The sequence below is a fragment of the Alosa pseudoharengus genome, unplaced genomic scaffold (assembly GCF_046254945.1).
Source record: "Alosa pseudoharengus isolate Yale_2024_CS ecotype anadromous, Long Island Sound unplaced genomic scaffold, YU_APseudo_1.1 YU_APseudo_1.1_scf_25, whole genome shotgun sequence".
In the NCBI taxonomy this organism is placed as follows: domain Eukaryota; kingdom Metazoa; phylum Chordata; class Actinopteri; order Clupeiformes; family Clupeidae; genus Alosa; species Alosa pseudoharengus.
In genome coordinates, this window is record NW_027468696.1 from 82,941 (window position 1) to 108,834 (window position 25,894).

Here is a 25,894-nt window from a genome sequence, read left to right on the forward strand (position 1 = left end):
TATACTCTTTTTGATCCCGTGAGGGAAATTTGGTCTCTGCATTTATCCCAATCAGTGAATTACTGAAACACACAGCACACAGTGTACACACAGTGAGGTGAAGCACACACTAATCCCGGCGCAGTGAGCTGCCTGCATCAACAGCGGCACTCGGGGAGCAGTGAGGGGTTAGGTGCCTTGCTCAAGGGCACTTCAGCCGTCCCTACTGGTTGGGATTCGAACCGGCAACCCTCCGGTTACAGGTCCAAAGTGCTAACCAGTAGGCCACGGCTGCCCCACGGCTGGGCCTACACAAGCGGTCGGCATATCTTGGTCAATATTTGATATTAAAATTTCAATTTTGAAGCCATTTGTAACTATTGTAACTATGTGTAGCCTATGCAACCCGACTGTTCAGTTGTAGGGTTGCCTACCACTCAGCAGAGCCTTGCCTACCATTCTGCCCATGACTCTAGTTGTAAACAAACTAGACGTGACATTAGAACGTACAGTGGGCGTCGCTTTCAAATGGCCACTTCAGTCGCGCATTACGCGGCGTGAAGCTAAGTGAAACTTTAGTACCACTTTCAGCCACTGTGCGTCGCTCTGCCACTGTACATCGCTCTGTCAGTAGCCTGACTGAAAAAGCAGGAGGCTACCGTTAAACATAAATGTTGCGAGAGGAATCCCAGCCTACGAATTCAATAACAAAATAAATCATGCATAATTAAACATTACCTCGATTTAGGCTACTTGGGTATGGCTTAAGGCTTGACTACACCATGGTAACAAAAATCAAAATCTGCTTTTGAAAGCCTACCGGTGCCACTCCACAAAACGAAAAAATATCTTAATTTGCTGTCTACGTTATTGTCAGTGTTGGGGGTAACGCAGCTACGCAAATCAAAACAATGTCTTGGGTGATAATTGAGCCAGTAGAGAAATAACTGTTAAGAATTAATCTGTAGCCTTGGGTAGGCTTCTGCAGAAAACAATGTTGTTGGCGATTTAATACTATCTAGCGACGTTTTTAACAGGCTAGACAACTATGACCCACGTTAATTTGCCTTACTTCTTGACTGCAATGTAGTCAATTGACTGCTTGACATGTCATTTTTATTTTTCTGTACAATAAACAAATACATCTGCTTTATGCCACAGAATTACATTCATATTTGGCTGACTTCTGCAGACGCGCCACTTCCCTCCCCATATTCCAAGATTAAGATAGTAGCCTATACAAAAAGTACTTCATACGATCATAAAAATTCGTTAAAACGAATAGCTATTTGCAATTTGACAAAACACTGGTCCTCATTTTGCGAATGCGAGGACGATATGAGCCTGTTGCATTTAGTCAGATGTCCGAGTCACGCATAATGTATGAAAACCACTGGCTCGTAATCACAATAATTTAACACACGACAGTTGGATAGCCTACTTCATCATGTTCCCATGCCTACATTTTTGTGAGTAGCATAGAGATCGTTAAATACAATAAAGTATGTCTCTCCATTTGGGACATCGAAAACTTATATTTTTAAAAGGGTAAGTTAAGTTCAGAGCCTATGTTACCATAGTGACTTACATAGCCTGATCGTTTTGGAACTAAAATCCCAGGTTTATCGCTTACTCTGGGTTAACATACCCAGTCAAGCTAATAAACCTGCTTTCTGGAATACCCCCCAGGTGACCTTCTCAAAGTAAATGGTAACACTAAAACAAGGGGCTACATTAAGATTCTGGAGTGTACCACCTCTGCTCAGTCAGGGAGCAAGGCGTTGCAAGGCTGCTTGATGATGATCTCTTCGACTCCCTCGAGGCCTCCTGGGCCTGGTTAACAGTGGAGGAGGATCAGAGTGTGGGAGTCTCATTTCTGAGAATGCTGAAAACAGTTTCTGAGAATGTTGTACGTGACATCTATCAGGCAACATATGTGAAAACAAGACCATTTTTTGTTCCTTTGAGGGGAGAACAGGAAGGAGAGGTGGTGGGGACCGGAACCACAATGTTTTCCACTGTAGAGACCTGAGTTTGTTTTAGCGACTGAATGTTTTTTTGTGACCAAATTTTTCTGAAGGAGAAATGTCCCTAATAGTAAAAGTAATTAAACAGTGTTTACTGTTTGGTCCGTGCGTCTGATACTTCCCTGAGTGTGTTGATGGTAAACAATGAAAAAAATATGGTCGCAAGCGGAAATGTTGGGCCCGAGCACCCGTGACAATTCGGAACACAGCAAAGCACTGACGTGGTGCGTTTGTGAAATGTACATATTTGATGCGTGTGTTATTTGTTTTTCCATGTTATTTTCTGGCACATTTACTTGCTTGGCCAGGTGGGGGTCCAATGCATGGCAGGCCCATTGGGTGTCATCATAATCATAATATATATTAACCCTTAGAATCCTAAACTGTTTTTAGGGCATTTTCACTAGCTTTATTCATAAGGATTTATTCTGGTCATTGTAAGTGACACACACACATATTATATATTGTTTTTTTCAGAGTCTAGGCTATCCAGATCTGCCATCATTTCATGTATTAGTACTAGCATTGATTTTATTTTGATTTTTTAAGAGTTAAAATATAAAAAGCGTATTACAAAAGTTCTTATATTTTGCCATGTATCTCACCACAGCAAGCTCATAGCTCTACATGCATTTCATGTGTGTGTAGGTCAAACTGTCCTGAATCGGGCAATATAATTGCCATGTTGGAGGGATACTCTGGGGCTGAGCAATTTACAGATATATGTGGTGTGTGATTTACTAAATGCCATTTTTTATTTAGTGATGAAAAACGACCTTTCTGCGCTCCATATCTGTAGCAGCCCCTCAACTTGGAATAAACAGGCTTGGGAGTGTTTCCATATGGGTGTACTTTAATTCAGACGAGTGTGCATAGCACCAACACCGTAAAACTTAAAATAACAAAGGCAAAGATACAAAATAGTCCTTTGACAAATGCACTTTAGCAAGCTAGCATCACATTAGATAACAGCATTGGCAGGCAACAACCATTATATGAAATGAATCTCATTACATTTACATTAACGTATGAAATGAATTAATATGAAATACATAGTACAATACATTACAATGAACCACATACCACGCTCCGCGTATCAAGGGGTGCTAAAGAGTGGTGATCCAGGGAAGGCTACCGCCATTAACTTAACTACTTAGCTAACAACTTCATAAATATTCTCAAGTTATTACTGCCAAAGCAAATCAAGCACTGACTCAAAAAAGGATGACCAGGAATGCTGCAAAGTTGTAGCCTATAACACTTCATAGAACACCTTAGTTGAAGGTTACAGTAATATTTTCCGATCTCTGGCTATAGGCAGACTTGTAACGTGCCTTCTTATGTTTTTCTTTGAACGAGTGTGAGCGTGGAGAGATTAGTTCACCATGCAGATAGCTGATGTCAAAATAAAAGTCACATAAAATCAGTCAGATAAAAGTATAAGTATATCATAATAAAACACTGCTAGTGGTCATCTACAATATCTGTGACGCAAACTTATCTGACCTGACTTGACCCGAGGTTGCTAGCCTGCGTGCCTCATAATGATTCTCAACTTTTTAAGTAAAGGCAAAAAAGGTGTTTCTTCGTTGAACAAATTGGGATGCAATGTGAGCCTTGAATTGGATGCCATGCAGGAATTTGCTAAGATCTCAAAACCGGTGTTACCGGATATACGGTTTCTGAGATTCTGAGTTTCCAGGGCGGAGTTTAGCGTGAATATTTATGAACGGAGGATGTCGTGCGCGAGTACCTAGACGCCCATTGCTGAAGCGTGGATGAAATGGAACTGAAAATGTTGTCAAAGAAAGTAGAAGATCACGGCGTTTTAAAACGTTTTTGGATGTTGTCATGTTAATGGAAAGTATGACTATGTCGTGTTCGAGTTTAGATGCAATTTGGCGTCAATGTTGTTATCTTGTGTCGCAGCCAGTCAAACAAAACTTTGTGTCAGATTCAGTGGGTCGCTTACCATTAAGGATATTGGCGATTTTTACACAGTAGGCCTTGATGGTAGTCCTAGCCTTGCTAGGCTATTATGTTTTATCGTTTTGATTGTAGCCTAGCCTCTGTGCATCTGTAGTGACATGTTAGCCCATGCAGCAACATAGCCTAGGCTACATCAGATTGACCCACTGTATAGCCTACAACACAAATGTCTGTGCAATAAATAGCCCATGTTACACGCCTGTGTATGTCCTAACTCTGAACAAATGGCATCCTGTCATTGCCCTCATGCACATGTGATATGTTATTCTGAGACATAATCTATAGGAATTACTATACATAACTAAACACAAAAAGTTGTGAACACAATTTATTGTATTAGTTATTTACAGCCAGGGCAAATAAACTGTCCTTCAGTGTCAGGCCAGTTTACACATTCAGTGGTAGGCCTACCAGCCCTGGCAGCAATCACATTTTATCTTCAAGACAAAAATCATTGGCTTGACATCAGTATTAACTCAAAGTTGTAAAAGAAAACAATATTATCATACCAAAATACCCACAGAGTATTGTGTGCAAGGATAAGGATATACAAAATAAAGTTTGGGTAATCAGCATTCAAAGGCCAGAAATGGGGTGCCCTGTCTATCTGTTGTACAGCAGTTAATTATTTTCAAAAATGTTAATTTTATTCTGTAAGAGGGAGTCTGGCCAAGTTAGCCTAATATTCTTAGGGAATAGAACATAACAGCAGATTTGGTCGAAAATGTAAATTCATGCATGCATGCATATAGAACTGGTGAACATATTTTCATCACAGCAGGCAACTAAGTAACTTGTCATCTTGATAATATGATGCACTACAATAAGAAAGCAACATAATTCTGTCTGTTTCTCTGTTCCTACCTGAACAGTAAACTTTCAAAGCGATAAGACCTGCTCAAAATGCCATTAACTCTATTAAGAGTGTATGGGCTTTCAAAATGATTTTGGAAACGTTATTTTAAGGTAAAAACTCTTCAGGGGTCCTTTATCCATCACATGACTCATTTGGGGTTTGAAGGGCCAGTTTACTACCTGTTATAATCAGCCCATATGTAGTCACCTCAATCTGATGAACTTTACATTATAGTCCCCCCCCCCCCCCCCCCCCCCATCATCCTCATTGAGCACATAGGTTCTTGTAAAGTACTACTTAATTGCATTTGTAACCATTACCTTTTGAATATACAGATTGTATGACCATACCCCACATTAATAACATTTACCCATTCATCGTGTGTATCTAGGACTTCTGTAAGTAGGCATCATTCATGTAAAGCTAGACAGTGTTTGTAAGGTAATAAAGCATATTGACTTAATGTAGTTATGACCTTTATGGATAAACATAACCAATATACTATAAGTGCATGGCCCATATTGATGCCCTGCTTCCCTAATGGTACAATAACAACATGATTGTATAAAACAAGTTTTATTATTTCAGAGACTCCAAGATATCAGAATGTCCAATAAAGCATGCCTTAATGATCTGTTTTGGCAACAGAGGTAGCTGGGCATTTGTCATGGAATTTACCTCAACATATTAGACACAAGAACCACAACACGTAGTATGGATTTACTCGCAGCATCCGGAACTACGAGGAGAGGGTGCTAGTGAAAGGTATGGAACCTTTCACCATCAGTCTCTGAGCCTGCAGTCCAAAAAGCAGTGTCTTTTATTGTACAGATGCACACAGAGAAACAGGATGCCAGACATCTATCTCCTTCAGCTTGATTTCCTCAAAACCCACGCACAGACGCACACAGAGGCGGGGGGCCTTTTCCTGTGCGTCCCAACTCGAATTCTGTGTCCTTGAAACTCAGCATAATATTTTTGCTTACAGAGGTGATTTATATATCTGCTTACACAGGTGTTTTATACAATGATAATAATAATTCCTTTACATTTCCCTCCTGTTTATCATTGGTAACTTTCACAATCATCTGTTCCATTGTAATCTCCAATACAGGTTTTCTGTAACAACTTCATTGCTGATCATGAGGTTAATCAATTAATCATTACACGTCACTGTTGTCCTCAGCGAGGAGCCTACATGCCTCTTCTTGCAAAAGCAAAGCATTCATATTAGCAGTTACAGTCTTGGTTATAAGATGGCAAAAACAAGGTAATACACATGTTGTGAATACACAGAACAAGATTAATACAGCAAGTATAGGAGCACATATTTTCAAGATTATCTGCAGCCAGGTACCGGACCTAAACCATGAAAGAGGATCCCATCCTTGGTTAACCGTATCAGTAATCATTGCTTGTTGTACATTTTTCATTTGGTGCAAAGCTTCAGTAACATCATGACTGTTCGCCTCATCCGGAATGTATGTACAGCATGTATCATTCAGCATTGCACAAACACCTCCTTCTGCAGCTGCCATTAGGTCAAGCACCAATCTATTTTGCAATAACATTAAACGCATAGCAGATATTTCAACATTTTGTTTCTCATCTACTTTAATAGATGAATTTACAAACAATCCAATTCTGTATTCTTGTGTTTCCATTCTTAACAGTAACTTCCCAACCCCTACCCAGGGGAACAGACTTAACCTTATTTTATGACTAGCAGACCACAACTTATGCTCATCAGGGACATCCTTTCCCCAAATAGGATCGTGTGGTTTCACATCTACTACAGCTCTGCGGCTACAACGGTGGTGGGTAGCCTGAGTTATAATGTAAGTGTGGTCAGACGCACCGGAGCACAAATTCCTACCCACTTGGGTGGAAGATTTAGGTAGACTCTGTGGCCACACATCCAATAGATACCGTCTAATGGGGTCGTACCATCAGGACTAGGCAAAACATAGTCACTCCAACACCTGCACCTGGTCTTATTTCTAGGATTGGGCCATGGACAGATATCACCACCTTCATCAAAACTTATAGTTTTCTATTGACCTTGCATCACGCACGTTTCCACAGGAACCGCTGTCTGACGACACCTGTAGAGAGGCAAACTCCCCACAGGCACTGAACCACTTCTGAAGAAACATATCGGGAATATTGTTTTAGGTCTGACAGTGGCATAAGGGGTCAATGTTACGTTAGAATATAGGTACTTCAAAGGGTGTGTCACTGCACAGGGTTCACTGATCGTGAAAGTGCCATTGTCATTTATTGTTAGGTGGGATGAATTATAAGTGCTGTAAACGCCTTGTTTGTTAGACGTTCGCTTACCTACACACACACTCTGTCTATAAGGGATTTTGGCGACTGTTAAACGGGGATGAGAAGCAGATATTGGCATCATAGAACATACATAACAGTCAGACACATTATTCAAATCAGCTAACATTTGAGCATAGCGATACCATGAATTCAAATTATACACATGTGTTATGTTGTAGGTATGCAGATCTTCAGACAAAATCCATCTTTTCCATCTTTTGTATCGGCTTCCTTTGTCAAAGTCGAAAAAGTCATTGTTCAGTCCTTGTAGCAGTCTGTGCAGTTCCACTTAGGCCTTGCAGCACAATTCCCAGCAAGGTGAGGGTAATGACCCCTCCGAGGACCAGCCTCCACACCAAAGGTCCGTGACCCCCAGGCATCGTCACTAAGCCGTGGAGGCTCTGTTTAAACAACACTGACGTTGAGACGACTAGATTATATACCCCTAGACCCCTTTGTAGTCAGATTTCCTCTCCACAGCGGTTGACTCTGCAGCTGGAAGGTCCCGTATCTTACAGTGCGAGATGCGTCCAAGAAGTCTTCCCCTGTACCTTCACTGCGGTAGGAGTGGCTAGTATAATTCTATGATGAACACCCAGTCTCCTGGTTTCACTTTAGGGTCCTGTGGAGAGAGAGAGAGAGGGAGCAGTATTCGTGTCTACACATTTAGATGACAGAGTCTTAATCAACTGTCCCACTACTCCTTCATCATCATCATCAGGCGTGGACGTACTACGAGAGAAATCAGGCATGGTGTAGGCTATGGTCTACCATACAGCATTTCAAAAGGAGTTAGCTGTGTGGCAGCACTCCTCCCGTTGACACAATGACCATGTGTCACTATAACTGCCCATTTATACATATATTTAGGTAATACTGGTTTGCCACTTGGACCGACGTAGACATTGTCTTTTAGGTAGCACCCATGTTTCTTTCATAGGTCCCTCTTTTTAACAGACGCTTGCTGCTGTCGTATTTGTGTATGTGTTGTGTATCAGTTCCCGTTTGCAAGAGGAACACGCCTGTGGCTTTCTTTGCGCATTCATCTGCCAGGGCATTTCCTCTTGAAAAAGTATCAGTTTTGTTAGTATGCACTTCACATTTACAAATGGCAAGCTTTTTTTTTTTTTTTTTTTTTTTGTAATTGAAGAACGTCGTATAATTTCAGAAGTAAGTCTTTATGTTTTACTGGTTTCCCAGTAGAGGTTTTGTAGCCACGTCTTTTCCAATGTGCACAAAAAATGTGAGACGTAGCAAAAGCATATTGACTGTCTGTGTAAATTGTTACTTCCTTTTTTTTTCAAAAAAAAATCACATGCTCTGGTTAGGGCCGTCAATTCAGCTGCTTGTGCAGAGTATGAAGCGGGCAAACGTTTTGCCTCTACTTTTGTAGTTAGGGTAGTCACTGCATAGGCTGCTTTATTTACACCACATTTATCTTTTACGGCCGATCCGTCGACGAAAATTATTTCACATTTTTTCAGTGGTTGATCAGTTAAATCAGCTCTAAGTTTCACGTTCGTTTGTGTTATCTCCAAACACTTATGCTCCACCCCGTCCTCAGCTGTTGGCAACAGAGTGGATGGGTTTAGCACAGTGCAGCGCTCGATAGTGATGTGTGGTTGCGATAACAACACTGTCATGCACGAGAGGTGTCTTGCGGGAGATAAGAATGTCATGTTGGTTTGTAACAGCAGTAGAGAGACAGCATGTGGAACTTTCACAGTCAGTGGGTGAAAAAGCACGACTTCAGCTGACACTTGTACTGCCATTGCTGTGGCGAGTACAGCCTGCACACACACGGGGGTTGCTCTCGCCACCGGATCCAGTCGTGAACTGTAAAATGCCCCTGGTCTATTTTTTGCTCCCCACTGCTGTGTCAAAACAGAGGTCATGAAACCATTTTTTGTATCGACCATTTGTGTGAACGGCTTAGTGTAATCAGGCAGCGCTAAAACAGTGGACCCAGCAATTAATTGTTTTATGTTTTCAAACGCAGTTTCAGCCTCTTTAGTCCATTTTAGTTTATCGTGCGCAGCCATGGGCTCGTCAAAGATTAATGCTCGTAAGGGGCGCGTCTTTTCGGCATAGCTTGGGACCCACATTCGACAATAGTTGCAGAGCCCTAAAAATGACATCATTTGCTTCTTTGTAATCGGTTTTGGTGCTTCTAATATTGCTTTTTTACGGCTAGAATGCACATCTCTGCCATCCTTGCCACCTGTCAGTGTGTGTCCCAAATACTTTACTTCAGATCGCCACAATTGCAATTTGTCTTTGCTCACTTTATGTCTGGTTTTGTGCAAATATTGTAGAAGTGCCAGTGTATCAATTTTGCATTTTTCTTCGTTAATTCCAGCTATGAGCAAATAATCAACATAAGCCAAAATTTGACATCCGCAGGGCGGGATAAACTTTGCCAGGCAGTTATGTATTGCTTCGGAAAATATTGTAGGCGACTCACAATACCCTTGGCTTAGGCGTGTGAATGTGTAACGTTTCCCTTCAAATGTGAATGCGAACCAATGTTGACTCTCTTTATGGACAGGTATTGAATAATATGCGTTGCTCAAATCAGTTACTGAAAATACTTTAGCTTCTGGATTTAATTGGTTCAACAGAGTATGGGGATCAGGCACAGCTTTAATCATCTCTGCTATCACAGGTTTTATCCCTGCTTCTGCATCAGGTTTTTGAGGATATTGTTTTTTGCATGGATAATAACCTGTTTTTGCTCTAATTCGCACCGGCTCTATGTCTTTAATCAGACCCACATCCGTAGGTCCTTTTGACCATAAGCTTGACGGAATTATTTTTAGCGCTTGATCCTCAGCCTCTGTTAAAATCATCAATCATGTCTCTGTTTTGTCATGTAGTATTACTGTTGGTGTAAAAGTCACCACATAATTTAGACTGGTAGTAAGTCCTAGTTTATGCACTAGTTTGTCATACTCTGGGTCTGGCCCAGGTGTAGGTTTGCGTCTCAGGTCAATTCTTAATTTGTCAAGGGGTATCAGACTAGCCAGTGGGTTAATTCTTTCCTTAACCTTTTGTACTATCGTCTCTATTGTTTTTCCTGGGTCCTGGTGCGAAGGTTCCAGGGCCCAGACGTAATACGGCGTATTTTTCCCCTCGACTAAGTGTATGTCAATTTCATCACATGTCCTAGCCTCCATACCCCCCTGTAGATTTGGATAGATGGCTAATTTTAATTTTACCATTAAATCTCGTCCTAACAGGTTGTAGGGACAGCCAGGGGCCATGACTACAGGGGCGAAAACAGTGCTTCCTGTTTCTGTCAGCTTGACAGCCACAGGCTCACTGAAATATTGTTTTTGCACATGACTGTTGGCTGATTTTACGAGAATAGCTTGATCTGTTTTTTGTAGGCCATCTATGTCTTTCATTACAGTTCTGCATGCTCCAGTATCACATAAAAAGATTACAGGTTTGCCATTAATATGTATCACTTTCTCTGGTTTTTCCTAGAAACACACATCAGCTAAGTCTAGAAATTCTTCACATATTTCTAGCTCTTCCCCTTCTCCATTTCCTAGTCAATTGTCATATTGATCCTGATCATATTTTTGTTCTTTCTTATCCTCACTGGGGCAGTCTCGGGCCCAATGCCCTCGACCCCCACACTTGTAACACTTGTTACTATCATCACCCTCATTCTCATAATCTCTACGTCCTGGCTTATTTTCACCCTGTCCTCCTCTTCCTCTGCTATTGCCTCGGCCTCTGCCTCGGCCACGACCTCGGCCTCTGCCTGTTTGTCCTCCTGCTCCTTGCACTGCCATTACAAATGCTTCTACCAATTTCCCTGATTCTTTCTTTTCCTTCTCTTTCTTCTTGTTTTGTGTTGTCTTTTCTGCGTGTTTAGCTTGTTCCATAAACTCTGGCATAGCTGCTGTTCTAAAGGAGACAAAATGTTTTTCTATCCAACCTTTTATCTCTGGCCTGAAACTCTGGAGCAATGCTTGTTTTAATTGTTGTTCATAAATTTTCTTATTGTCTTCAGTATCTGTTTTTAAACCTATAGGCTTTAAACACTTTTTCAAATCTGTCTCTAAACTCCCAAACGTCCTCATTATCTTTTTGTGTTGTGGCATGTATTTTGGTGTAATCGCAATGTTTTTTGAACACTAGTCTACATTTATCCTCTAAGTTCTGAACTTGTTTATTTAGTTCAGTGGAGCCGGGGGCATATGCTGTACCACCTGTATGGGCTACAAAACTGTCTTTCACGCGGCTCCAATCGGAGCCCATTTTACAGCGGAACATCCTTTCGACCTCGAAACCATTCAGGTGGTACACAAGTATTATATTTTTCATTTCGTCGCAGAATTCGTCGATCTGTGCTTTGTGAGAGGCCACTCCCTTGGGTCCATGTCCTGTAGACATGCATTATTCGACGGTTGTCAGCACCTTCTTGTTCGCCTGGCCTAAATGTTGGATTAGGTAATTCTACCATTTGGAACGCGTTTATTTTAGGCGGCTGTGGAGGCCAGCTTGGCGTTTTGTCATCATAATCAAAATCATCAACGTCATCATCATACAGATGTGTATGTGAAGTTGGCGGTTGTGGCGAAAGGTGAAGACCTGGAGAGAGACGGGGATATAGTGGGAGATTTACCGCGTCTAATAGAACTGGATTTGCGGATGCTCTAGTTCCTGTCTTTAAAACTTTATTTACGTCCCCAGACATCCTGGTGTCCCATTCTAAACGTTCACCGTGGGACCGCGTCAGTTGTCTAGGTCTTTGGGGCGTTTTCTCCTCCCCTCCCCTGGCTGGCGTCGGGACAGGGGGATTCAAGGTTACAGGAGCTGCCGCGGGCGACGGTGCAGACACGGAGGCACTAACCACAGCTGCTTGTGGTTGTGGTCTGTTGTAAGGAGGTGGTGAGGTGTAAGGCATATTGTCTTCCTCTTTTACATACGCTACGGTACATTTTTTCCGTTCTTTTATTTTATTTTCGCGCTTTCTTGCCTCCTCCAAACACAATTTAACTGCATCAATTTCTTTTTGGTTCTGTGTTTTTATACCATTTTTCTTTTTCGAGTGGTGCATCATGTCGCGTACACTCAAAAAAATATCTTGTTGGATTTAATTAAAAATGTTTTGTCAAGTGGTTCCACGAAACTGTATTAAATAACTCTAAAGATACTATATTCTATACGATTGACTCAAATAAATAACATTAACTGAACAAAAGTGAATAAAGTAGATGGTAAGTAATTGAATTCCTTTATTTTTATTTAGTATTCTTACATTGAACCAACTTAATATGGCTGTGTTCAACCAACTTAATGCTGTTATGTTCAATTAATTCAGCATTCTTACATTGACTCAACTTAATATGGCTGTGTTCAACCAACTTAATGCTGTTATGTTCAATTAATTCAGCATTCTTACATTGACTCAACTTAATACTGTTCTGTTCAATCAAAGTCACATTGTTATGTTCAATTAATTTAAGTTAAAAAGATATCTAGCACACATCCACATTAAGTTACGTTTAAGTGATACAGTTACGTGGAACCACACTTGACAAAACTTTCTTAAGTAAACTCATCCTAAACATAAAGTTCTTAAGTAAATCCAAAGTAAACAAGTTGAATTTGTTCTGCATAACATTTCTAAATAAAATAAAATGTCTAAAATTTAACAAATGTGTTGAAATAGCAAACAGACACACGGTCTTCAAAACAAATCTGCATTTATTTAGCAGCAACCTTTGTCTCCATTCTCATCAATCCATCAGGGACATTTTTTAGTAAAATAGAAATGCAATGAACTGAAAAATATCTCTGCTAAACACGGCATGTGTAGTTTTGTTACATTGTTAGTGATTCAACTATAATGTCTACATCTTCAAGTGGAGGCATTGGCACCCTCATGTTTGATTGCAAAGATCCCGATGGTGGTTTTCTCCATCTGGCTCTGGGCATCAGTCCGCGTCCTTTACCACAGACAAAAAAAAATACATTTAATTGATGACTTTTCAAACAAAAGTATATGTTTTTAGATATGTTTGAATTCAGTGGATTAACCTCGCATCTCCCATCTCCTTTAAATTCAGGGATTAAAGTGAAAAAAAATCGTTTGACTGAACTTTTTTCAGGCCATAAGTCATACGTTCTTCATATCTACCTATAGAGATAGCACCCCTTTTGCGGTCGCGACCTATTGGTTTTTAATGTACAAAAAGATGCAAACAGCAAAGTAAAGGGAGTATTCGCCTTATTCACACGGCGGCCATTGTTTAAACCAAAACGAGGCTACAGGGTACACTTACTATATAATTAATGCCACCTACAGGCAGTGTTGGGCAAGTTACTTCAAAATCGTCAAAGTAATTTGTTACATTATAATATTACTGTCTCTGAATTGTAAGGCATTACATTACTATTGTATTACTTTTAAGTTACTTTTACCAAAATATCTAGAAATATGGATTTGGAATTCTAAATGCAGTTTATTATGCTCAATGCAGCTCATTGCACTTCTAATGGAGGGCGATGTGGTATAACATAATGACTGAGCTAGGCTTAAGGCTAACAACAGTAGAATGCAATAGGCGCAGTGATGGCTCATGATGCAATACAAGGAACAATCATAGCCAGAATTTTGTTAAAAGCAGACAAAAGGTCGAAGTCTGGTCAATTGTGATAGAAATGCTGTAACTTTAGGCTTAGGCCTACTCATTAAAATCAACAGAGAGCCCACTACCTGTATATTGTAACCCAAAACTTGTCAAGATAGGCTACACAGTGCCGCTGCTGGCCATTGTGGTGCCCTAACTGGTGAAATACAGTATTAACCCAAGTATGTCATCATATGGTCAACTATAAAGATGTAGGCTAATCTGCCTGTTCCCAGGGATGGGTAGTATTTCTGAAACATGTAATATGTATTTCAAATACAAAATAGTATTTTGTCATTTGTATTTTATTGGGTTGAAGGAAATGGCTCTGTATTTTGTATCAAAATACTTAATTGGTGTGTATTTTTGTATTTTAGAAATACTGCAAAATACTATATGTGAAACACACTAAAAAAAGTAGATACTACACACAGGTGTAATGAATAATTGGTAATTAGGCAACAATGGTTTATTTTTATCGCAATCAGCTAATGTGAGAACAGCTGTGTTCAAAGACACTAACAGCTTTTCAGTGACGGCTATTGTTGAAGCATCAGCTCTGGTCTGAAGCACTGGTGTGAAGTCGTACGCAAGTAAAGATGAGCAAGTTTACCTGTGCAAGTTCACATAAGGACACTGACAAAGGCAACCATGTCCTATTGTCTCCATGCCAATCTTTAACAGAAAAAATGTCAGATATCTCAATGAACCACAATGACATCAATAGATGGTAAGGTGTTGAGTGTGTTTGAATTCCCTTCCTTGTAGCATCCATTTCTGCATTCTACAGTGGGGACAAGTTCACCTTGTTTAATTAAATAACAATTCTATTTCCTTATTAGCTGCATACTTGAGGTTAGAGATATTAAGGCATATCAAGTTTCTCACATACTGGAACTTCAAGATACATAGCCTTATCATTTTCTTATTCAGTTCTGCACTGGACTTGAATTACGACACGCTAACCATCGCAAAGTGTTCTGATGCTGGGAACAGGCAGGGATGGGCAAAAATACATCAGAATGTATTTCAAAATAAAATACCTAATACCCTCATTTTTAATGTATCAAAATAAACTACAAAATACAGTAACCATATTATGTATCAAAATAAAATACTGTATTTTTGTATTTAGAAAATACTCAAAATACTTTTTTCAAGGAAGTATGAAAGCACTGCAAAAAAAAGCTTTTTAATATCCCAAACATTTAGCCTATTAAAACTATATAGTAAAAAACAATACAATTTGGCCCGTCATACCAAATAGTATACCGTATGCAAGTTCATGTAGTGTGATCAGAAGAATAATTCAAGAATTTACATTTACATTTAGTCAACTAGCTGATGCTTATCCAAAACGACTGACAGAGCTTTCAATTAACCACATTATAATCAATAGGCCAAAATCATAATTGTGTATCTGTGCCGAATTTCGTAATTCAAGTCCAGTGCAGAACTGAATAAGAAAATCATAAGGCTATGTATCTTGAAGTTCCAGTATGTGAGAAACTTGATATGCCTTAATATCTCCAACCTCAAGTATGCAGCTAATAAGGAAATATAATTGTTATTTAATTAAACAAGGTGAACTTGTCCCCACTGTAGAATGCAGAAATGGATGCTACAAGGAAGGGAATTCAAACACACTCAACACCTTACCATCTATTGATGTCATTGTGGTTCATTGAGATATCTGACATTTTTTCTGTTAAAGATTGGCATGGAGACAATAGGACATGGTTGCCTTTGTCAGTGTCCTTATGTGAACTTGCACAGGTAAACTTGCTCATCACAGCTGTTCTCACATTAGCTGATTGCGATAAAAATAAACCATTGTTGCCTAATTACCAATTATTCATTACACCTGTGTGTAGTATCTACTTTTTTTAGTGTGTTTCACATATAGTATTTTGCAGTATTTCTAAAATACAAAAATACACACCAATTAAGTATTTTGATACAAAATACAGAGCCATTTCCTTCAACCCAATAAAATACAAATGACAAAATACTATTTTGTATTTGAAATACATATTACATGTTTCAGAAATACTACCCATCCCTGGGAACAGGCAGATTAGCCTACATCTTTATAGTTGACCATATGATGACATACTTGGGTTAATACTGTATTTCACCAGTTAGGGCACCAAAATGGCCAGCAGCGGCACTGTGTAGCCTATCTTGACAAGTTTTGGGTTACAATATACAGGTAGTGGGCTCTCTGTTGATTTTAATGAGTAGGCCTAAGCCTAAAGTTACAGCATTTCTATCACAATTGACCAGACTTCGACCTTTTGTCTGCTTTTAACAAAATTCTGGCTATGATTGTTCCTTGTATTGCATCATGAGCCATCACTGCGCCTATTGCATTCTACTGTTGTTAGCCTTAAGCCTAGCTTAGTCATTATGTTATACCACATCGCCCTCCATTAGAAGGAATGAGCTGCATTGAGCATAATAAACTGCATTTAGAATTCCAAATCCATATTTCTAGATATTTTGGTAAAAGTAACTTAAAAGTAATACAATAGTAGTGTAATGCCTTACAATTCAAAGACAGTAATATTATAATGTAACAAATTACTTTGAAATGACAGTAATAAGTAATACATAATACATTACGATTTTGAAGTAACTTGCCAAACACTGCCCCTGGCACTTTCATTTCTTTACACCATGGCTTGTTAGTTCTCCCCCATTTCCAACAGCTGCCCATCTCCATTTATTTTTTAACTTTTGACACCTGCCTTCCTTTAGCAACAACACATCCATGACAGCTAGTGGCCTTGCCAAATAGACGCACACAAATTACGCTAATATGCAAGGTTCTGGTAGGCATACTGGTTATGGTTTTGTGCTATAAATTAATAATATTTTATAGCAAAGTTTTAAGTTGACTATTTTGATTGCATGGTTATTTTTTGTCAACATACACTCACAACCTACTGTCGTTAAAAGTGAGGCCTAAAGCAAAATAGGCTACAAGGCTGTCTGTGCGTCACAAACACGACTGACTCCCTTACTAAACAGTTCGCGATGATGACAATATTATTATTATTTTATGTTAACACGCTCAGTCAAAACCTTCCATTGCAAATTGTGAAAAACATTGTTGTACATGTCATAACAGACGGGATAATACATTGCATACGGTTTATATTGCGTCGCTTTACACATAATGTTAGTTGCATTGATTAAAAACTGTAACAATAATAGTAGCCTACATGGGGTGGCATAGCAGGCTATCTGTTCAAGTCATAGGTGACACCCAAAATGAATGACCTCCCCTGACAAGAGTTCGCGATAGTAAGAAATTGTCTACATTGATGCACGGAAAGAACACAGCCTACGCTTCTTCTCCGAATTCGCACATAGAGCTCACAATATCATATCCAAAAAAGTTAAACGGATTTGCCAACCTCATCAGCTGTCTCGATTGTGTCACTATAATCCAACTTTTAGACCGTTATTAGTCCTCCATATGTGTTCTTTTTTTTAAGCAAACGCCCCAGGCCAACGAGACAAGCGTGTAGCTACAACATAAACAAAGCGGAACTCATGGCTGAGGTAGGCTAGGCTATCTTCTTGAGCCGTCACTGATTGAGACACAGAAAGTTCTCAAGAACACTATTAGGTCTTTAAACATTTATCATCACACACATTAATTCATCGGACCTAATATTTGTAGTTGCCTTAAAAAAAAGGAAAAGAAAAGGTGATAGCCCCCCCCCCCCCTATTTTTTTTTTCTCATCGGATCTGCATCGATCTCAAATATGACATTTCTAAAATCAAATTGACGGAAATCCGTCCTACGACGGAGAACTTTAATCCTTGTAAATTAAAGCAATGGTTCTGAGTGAATTTCACCCTTGGGTCATTTGCATGATCATTGCGAGTACCAAACCCCCCCCCCCCCCCCCCCCCAAGACATTGGTCGAGTTTGCGCTGTCAGTCTATGTATCAGCCCAATGGCTTGCCAAAACCAAAAGTGTATCTCGTAAATTACCCCATAATAATGTCCGGAATATCACTAAACTTCTACAGTACAAAAAAGGGTCTGTACTCATTAAATGAGGCATTGGAAAGTTTGTAAGTAGCCTACACCAGGAGCTTATTTAAATAACACTTGCCTGATAGCTTCTACTCTCTGCTGCTACCGCTACGTCTACATCACTTCCGTGATTTGTGAAAAGTCCGTAAAAGTCCTTTGCAAAACTCACAAGTGTAAGAGAAAAGCTAGTGAATTAAACACTCCATAGTCATATATTGATAACTGGATGATATTTGAAATTGTATTTTCAGGTCAATAAGTGTTGACCTGAAAATACAAGCATTTATAAAACTTATGCATCGCTTTCTGCCAGGACTTTTACAGGCTTTTACCAAATCACGAAGTGACGTCGACGTAGCGTTGCAGTAGGTGTTGTTTATGAGTACAGACCCTTTTTGTACTACTGTAGAAGTTTGGTAATATTCCGGACATTACACTTCTGGTGAAATTCACTCCGAACCATTGCTTTAGACTCTCTGCTCTCCAAAATCCCTCTAACGTCTATGATTTCTTTTAACTCAAAAGCTAGTTAACCAAAGATTAAAACTTTGGGTGAGATTTTACCAACACAGACTAGGAAGCTTTGTCTGTAAAGGGTTTATGCGTGGTCAAACAGACCAATGGTGACTTGTTCTGCTGTAACATGCATTCTGCTTTAACATGCATATAGACAGCCTTAACAAAACATTACAAGCACCGAAACATGAACAAGGAAATGTCCATGGGTACTAAAATAATATAAGAAGCCATATTCATTCATACCCATCTTCCCACTAGACGTACCACTGCTACTCTCGCTGCTGTAATGCTTTACTGTTTTTTTGATATTCATTTACACTTACCAGGTATTCCTTTATGAGTTTCTCAGAGCCTTCATTTAAGTACACAAGTGCTTTCAGGTTGCAAGCTCTCAACAAGCCAATGGTATAATTCTGCAAAATAGGGAAATGAACACTACTTTACTTACATTTACAAATTAAGCATCTTAATGTTTACCATGCATTACCATGCAACCCCCTTTGTTAAATGTTAAAATGTTAAATGTTAAAAGAGATTTTTGGAACGCACTGATCTTCAATGTAAATCTATTCATGGGGTTGAAACAGGCAGTGCACCCCAAATATGTCAATGTTAACTTTCAAATTCATGTCATGTCAGCAAGGTAAGACCTTTCAAAAAAAGTTAGCAGGTGCATGGCAAGGTCCGGTAGCTAATGGCCTAATATTGGATCACAGGTTTTTAAAGTGGGAGGCACAAAACTTGGTAACAACTCACTAACCTGGTCAATGGCAGCCATGATCTCCTCCCTTCCTACGCACACACAGCAGACAGCCTGGAGCAGATGATGTCGAGTTCTGACATTCTGACAACGTTATGAGGGGAGAGGAGATAGAAAGAACAACTAACAATACAACCCAGCATTTGGAAATACAGAAAGAATTACAATTAGCATATGGTATGGGTGTCTGCGACAAACTCAACAAATTTGTGTAAAACTATAATAATATTAGATCACAGAATCAATTGAGAATTTTAATAGAATTGAACTAGGAAGAAAACCTTTAATTAGATTGGCTTGTTTGTGATTTAATTAATTACTTGTTTGTGATTAACAAATCATTCAAACATTGAAGAGTAGGCAGCCTCTAGCATGAAAAATGTAAAATTATTTACCTCCCGAATATAGGGGTTGACAACCAATGTGTGTGCTTAAAATGGACAAGTTTCCATGCAAGAAACTGCTATTTGCTTTGCTCTTTTATATAAGCCGGATGAGAGCCAAGTAGCCTATGATAGCAATACAAAAATAATGACAAGTCTGATGCTCCTGCAACTGCTGTCCTTCAAAGATTGCAGCTACACGTGGCTAATGTTACAGAGAGACTAGGCAAGATGGCAGAGTTTGCTACACGAACGTTAAAATGATTCAAATGTTTCTTGACGGACTTTAGAGTCTGCATCAATGCTAGCAATTTGTTCATGACACAGAAAGATAATTTGGTCAGAGTGGGGTGCACCTACGTTTAAACATTAAACTTTTCCGATACTGATCCAACTATTAGTATAAACCCAGGCAGGGTTTGTATGGGGCTAACGTTAGCTGCTATTTTATCTTAGCAGTTAAATACATGAAGTCGTCCTGACCTTGGCACTTCTATGAACATTCAATTGTGATTTATATGAAATAACCCCATCAAGGCACCACCCCTGTCTATCATCAGTAGGGAGCAAAACTAACCTGGGAAACATGATAAAATTCTAGCCTGAGATGACTTAGCTCGCCAGCCACCATGACAGATTTAGCAGCTAGTAGCTAACATTAGCTGCTCGAGTTTAGTAACACATTTACACTTACACATAATATCTACTAAAATGATTATTCAAGTTGTTGTTACGACAAACTCGCTAAACTCAAAACAAAAACACTATGAACAGCAACAAATACATACCTTGCAATTACAGGATCCAAAAATGTTCCGTGAGCAAGCGAGGAAAAAATGGCGGACCTTCACTTTCTCAACCGTCTCTGGCGGAGTCCTCACCATGGTCCTCATAAATTGTGAAATAATGCTACGGCAACCATAGAGGGACAAATTTCCTAATCTAATGCGTTTTGTTCAAGAAAGTTGTGTAGATCCAATGCAAACATGTTAAGTTAATCAGCAAAAACGCATTATTGATTTGAAATAACACAACTAACTCAATTTCACCTTAGAAACCTAATTGTGTTATGTAAATCCAACGAAAGAGGATTTATTAAGGTGAACAATAGTGAGATTTCATTTTTTTGAGTGTAACAATTTCGAACAGCCAGGAACTGTTAATTTCCCTTCAAATTTGAACTTATCTTTCCATCGTGTTAGCCAATTTTCAATTCCTGGGTGAATTTTGGACATAAATTTGGCATCGCCTTTCAAAGCATTTTCTTTGTCTTGGGTATTACCCATTTTTACAAATAGGGGGTTATACTGTATCGTCCTCAAATGGGCAAACAACAAATCTAGAAAGCAAGCTTCTAGATGTCAGGTGTTAACCTAACACCCGGCTTTCTCTGGGTGATCACACAGATTCTGTTGTTCGTTTTAACTTACAGATAATCCCCTCATTCACTCACATTCAAACACATTCAAAACTTTCCCTTTCTTGGAGAGACTTTTAGGCGGGACTCGAACCCCCTGTAGTACTCTCCCGATAAACTCAGGTGGGACTCGAACCCCCCTGTAGTGCTTAGTTTATCGTTAGGCCTACTTTAACAGTACTGTATACAGAAAAGAGCAACTTAATGCGATCTTTCCCTTTCAAACATAGTCCCAGACTAGTTTTTACTCACGCTGTTATGGTTCTGCTCTGTTGCTATTCGGATCCCGTCAATCCAGTCCAGGGCCTGGTCGCCGTCGGTTGGCCAGCACGGAATTCACCGTACGGGGCTTTCCACGGTCCCGGACCGCGGGCTGTGCACAGTCTTCAACTTCCGATGATCAGTCCCAGGAACTTGGGTGTCTTGGGATCCGGCTCGAAAGGACCAAGTAGTGTCATGGAATTTACCTCAACATATTAGACACAAGAACCACAACACGTAGTATGGATTTACTCGCAGCATCCGGAACTACGAGGAGAGGGTGCTAGTGAAAGGTATGGAACCTTTCACCATCAGTCTCTGAGCCTGCAGTCCAAAAAGCAGTGTCTTTTATTGTACAGATGCACACAGAGAAACAGGATGCCAGACATCTATCTCCTTCAGCTTGATTTCCTCAAAACCCACGCACAGACGCACACAGAGGCGGGGGGCCTTTTCCTGTGCGTCCCAACTCGAATTCTGTGTCCTTGAAACTCAGCATAATATTTTTGCTTACAGAGGTGATTTATATATCTGCTTACACAGGTGTTTTATACAATGATAATAATAATTCCTTTACAGCATTGTAATGCAGCACAAAATTTGTCAAACTAGTTTGTGTAGGCAAGCATGCATGACCAAACCTCGAAACTCATTGGACATCACACAAAAAAACAGATGAAGTACTGACACTTTAAAGACATCTACCATGATGTCTCACTGACATTACAACTTAAAGTGCTAAATAGCACATTTAAACAGAGCTAAATGAAAGTAATGACAATTTGATAGGCTGTAGGCTAGCCTGTCTAGGCTACACAAGATCAAAACATAGCCTACGCCAAATTGCATAATCGTACACTTACTCGACCACCAGTGGTCGTCGAAATTGTCACGTTTTTCCACAATAACCCATATCAACATTCAAAAACGTGTTAAAATTGCTGTAGTCTTCTAGCTTCTTTACCAACATTTTCAGTTCCATTTGAGTCACGCTTCATGAATGCTCTCTAGGCGCGGGCGCACGACAACCTCCGTTTATAAATATTCACGCTAAACTCCACCCGACTCCACCCATGGAAACTCAGAATCTCAGAAACCGTATATCTGGTAACACCGGATTATGAACATGCTGCCATAGAGAAACACACGATAGCATTGGATTATAAACATGCTTTGCCACACAAACAGACAAAAACGTGGGGTAAGTCCAGCTATATTAAGTTATTATTTTGCTGTCAAATGGTCTGTTTTATAACCCAGACAGATGTACGTGGTATCAAATGATAGCTCTGAGTCTCCTCTTTCATCTGACATGTGTGGCATATCTATCCCCAGACAGCACACATACATATGCCCGATGTCGGTTTCAGATCAGCATATAATAATCACCATATAATAATGTCGCAGGGGTATCGGCCTGAAGTCGCTTCCATGTATGTTGGCTTTTGATCGTTCCTACTATCCAAAGCAGATCCCGCTATCTGTTTTTTTTACCCCAGCTTCCATGTATGTTGGCTTTTGATCGTTCCTACTACCCAACGCAGATCCCGCTCTATCTGTTCTTTTTTTTGCGTGTGTAGCAGGCAGCCAGGCACGTCAGATCAGCCTTCTGGAGCAGCGATTTTCAGGTTGGTAAATTCACTTACGTAAATTGTCAGAAAATGGGCATTGTGTCAATTGTATGACTGTTTATATATTTGCCTGCTGGCTAAGCCATAACTTGGTGTACATTACTTTATAAAGAGCTGTTTTGGGGTAATTACAACTTCGTTGTGAACTAATTCACGTTAGCTAGTTGAGCTTAACATATTGTAACAATCTGCAAGGTTGTCTCAAGATGGTCTTTAATGGTTACGCACCAAAAACACGAACGTCATAACACAGGCAACACAAGGGAGGTCAATTAAACAAGCACGATACACAAACAGGGTAGTCACATACAATACACGGGGTAAACACATGAGGTACAACACAAAGAAAGACCATACCAACTAACACATACACAACAAGGCAAACGCCACTACTCCTACTACAACCAACATCAACATTATACACACACACGCACAGCATTATGGGAGTACAGTCATACAGCTAGGCTCAGATCATTACACAGCCCCCCGAGACTTAGTCCATGTCCCCTTGACTCAAGTCTTACCCTAGGTCAGTCCATGAGCCTGGCTGGGACGCGACGCTGGCGTTGTGGGCGCCCCGCTGTCGCGGCGGTGACTTCCGGTGAAGGCTGCACGGTGATCGGTGTTAGAGCCACAGCTCCATTGTCACCACGTTCCACAGAGTCAGTGTCAAAGTCTCCACGACCCTCAGCTGAGGTCAGGGGTCGATACGGGGCCAGTCGATCACGGTGGAGAGCCACAAGTCTCCGACGCTTAATCAGTCTCACACGATAGACCACATCAGACAGCTTCTCTAAGACATCGCACGGCCCGACCCACTGGCTAGTGAGTTTCGGAGAAATGCCTTTCTTTCTCTCCGGGCAGTACACCCACACTTTATCGCCGGTCTGGAACTCCTGGCCGCGACAGCGCGTATCGTAAGCTCGCTTTTGACGCATTCCAGCTTCACTCATAGCCTGCCGGGCCAACTCATGTACTCCTTTGAGTCTCTCGCGTAGCTGCTTGTAGTATTCCAGCCCTGGCTTACCTCCAATCTCCGCCTCCGGAGGCGGACCGAACACCAAGTCCACCGGCGTGCGTAGCTCTCGCCCGAACATCAGAGCTGCCGGTGTGCATTTCGTTGACTCTTGCACCGCTGTGCGATATGCCCAGAGCACCAGGGGCAAGTGTAAGTCCCAGTCCTTTTGTCGGCGGTCGGCCAATATGGCCAGCTGCACTGCTAGCGTCCGGTTAAACCGTTCGACCAGCCCGTCGCTTTGTGGATGCAGAGGTGTCGTTCTCGTTTTCCGGATGCCCATGCGCTGGCAAACCTCAGCAAACACCTCCGCCTCGAAATTCCGCCCTTGGTCGCTGTGGAGCTCTTCCGGTGCCCCGAAACGGCAGAACATCTCAGTGACCAGTTTGTCCGCTGTCGTGTGGGCGCTCTGATCTGGCACTGCATACGCCTCCGGCCACTTAGTGAAATAGTCCATAGCCACGAGCACGTAGCGATTTCCCCGCTCTGTGACTGGCAGTGGGCCCATGATATCGACGGCTACCCGCTCCATGGGAGCCCCGACTGCGTATTGCTGCAGCGGAGCGTGCGAGCGTCGCGTGGGGCCCTTCTTCGCTGTGCAGGCGTCACAGCAGTGAACATGCAGTTCAACGTCCAGCCTGCATCCCGGCCAATAGAAGTGGCTTCTCAGCCGACGAAGAGTTTTTGCGATGCCGAAATGAGCCGCCCCCACAGCCCCATGTACCTGTTCCAGTACACGGGCTCGTAATCCAGCAGGAACCAGCAACTGGAAAATGTCAGATTGTCGATCGGGGGCTCGCCAGTGTCTATACAACAGTCCTTGACGTGCTACTATTCCCGGCCACTGTGAATAAATCGCTTTGGTCTCTGGATCGAGTGCTGATACGTCAGTCCATGGCGGTCGCTGACCGGCTTCGATCCATGACCACACTCGGCCAAGCGTGGCGTCCTCCGATTGCGCCTTCCGGATCTCCTCCCTCGACATCACGTCCACCGGCGACTGCGCGTCCATGGCCTCAGCTGCCGCTCTGCAGTGCTGTGTTGTGGCGTTGGGCTGCGGTGCGTTGTGTCTCTCGCTGGCGTGAAGCTGGCGAGCGGTGGCTCTCTTGATGGCGCGGCGCTGGCGAGCGTTGAGTCTCTCGCTGGCGTGCTGTTGGCGAGCGTTGACCCTCTCGTTGGCGCGACGCTGGTGAGCGTTGAAAACAGCGACTCTCTCTCTCTCTGCCAGCGGTGATGCAGCCTGTAGCCGACGAGCGGGCTCCGGTTGAGCTGCGGCCAGGCTCCTCTCCTCCCTCCGGTGGCAGTGTTGGCACTGGTCTGCTGCACACGGACGCCTGGACAGGGCGTCCGCGTTGCCGTGAAGACGACCCGCCCGGTGTCGAATCTCCATGTCGTAGTCCTGGAGCGCCTCCAGCCAGCGAGCCAGCTGGCCCTCCGGTTCTTTGAAGTTCAGCAGCCAGGTGAGTGACGCGTGGTCCGTTCTCAGCAGGAACCGTTTGCCGTAGAGGTAGGTTCGGAAATGGCGCACTGCCACCACCACAGCCAACAGTTCTCTGCGTGTCACGCAGTAATTCTTCTCCGCTCGGTCCAGTGAGCGGCTGAAGTATCCGACCACTTGCTCGCCCTGCTCGCCTGCTTGTGAGAGGACGGCGCCGACGCCCACGTCGCTGGCGTCGGTGTCCAGGATAAACGGCAGTCGAGGGTCAGGGAAGGCGAGCACTGGGGCCTCGCATAGCGCCCTCCGCAGCCGCCGGAATGCCGCGTCGCACTCTCGTGTCCACTCGAAGAGCTGGCCTTTGTGCGTCAATCGATGCAGCGGGCTGGCGACTGTAGCAAAGTCCCGAATGAAACGCCGGTAATATGACGCCAGGCCCAGGAAGCTCCGTAGCTCAGCACCGTCGCGTGGAACAGGCCAACGCCTCACCGTCTCCACCTTAGCTGGGTCGGTGGCCACTCCGGCGGCCCCCACGACATGGCCCAGGAACCCGGTTTGCCTTCGGAACAGGTGGCACTTTTTCGGG

At 41.9% G+C, this 25,894-nt stretch overlaps 1 long non-coding RNA gene across 1 annotated transcript; it reads right to left on the minus strand.

Annotated features, from left to right (window-relative positions):
- Nucleotides 1-5,566: 5,566 nt before the first annotated feature.
- Nucleotides 5,567-21,799, minus strand: LOC143099182 (uncharacterized). The gene is made up of 2 exons (XR_012981424.1): nucleotides 21,219-21,799; nucleotides 5,567-7,804 (listed from the first exon to the last, which is right to left on the minus strand). It is a non-coding gene; the product is annotated as an uncharacterized LOC143099182 (long non-coding RNA).
- Nucleotides 21,800-25,894: the final 4,095 nt, after the last annotated feature.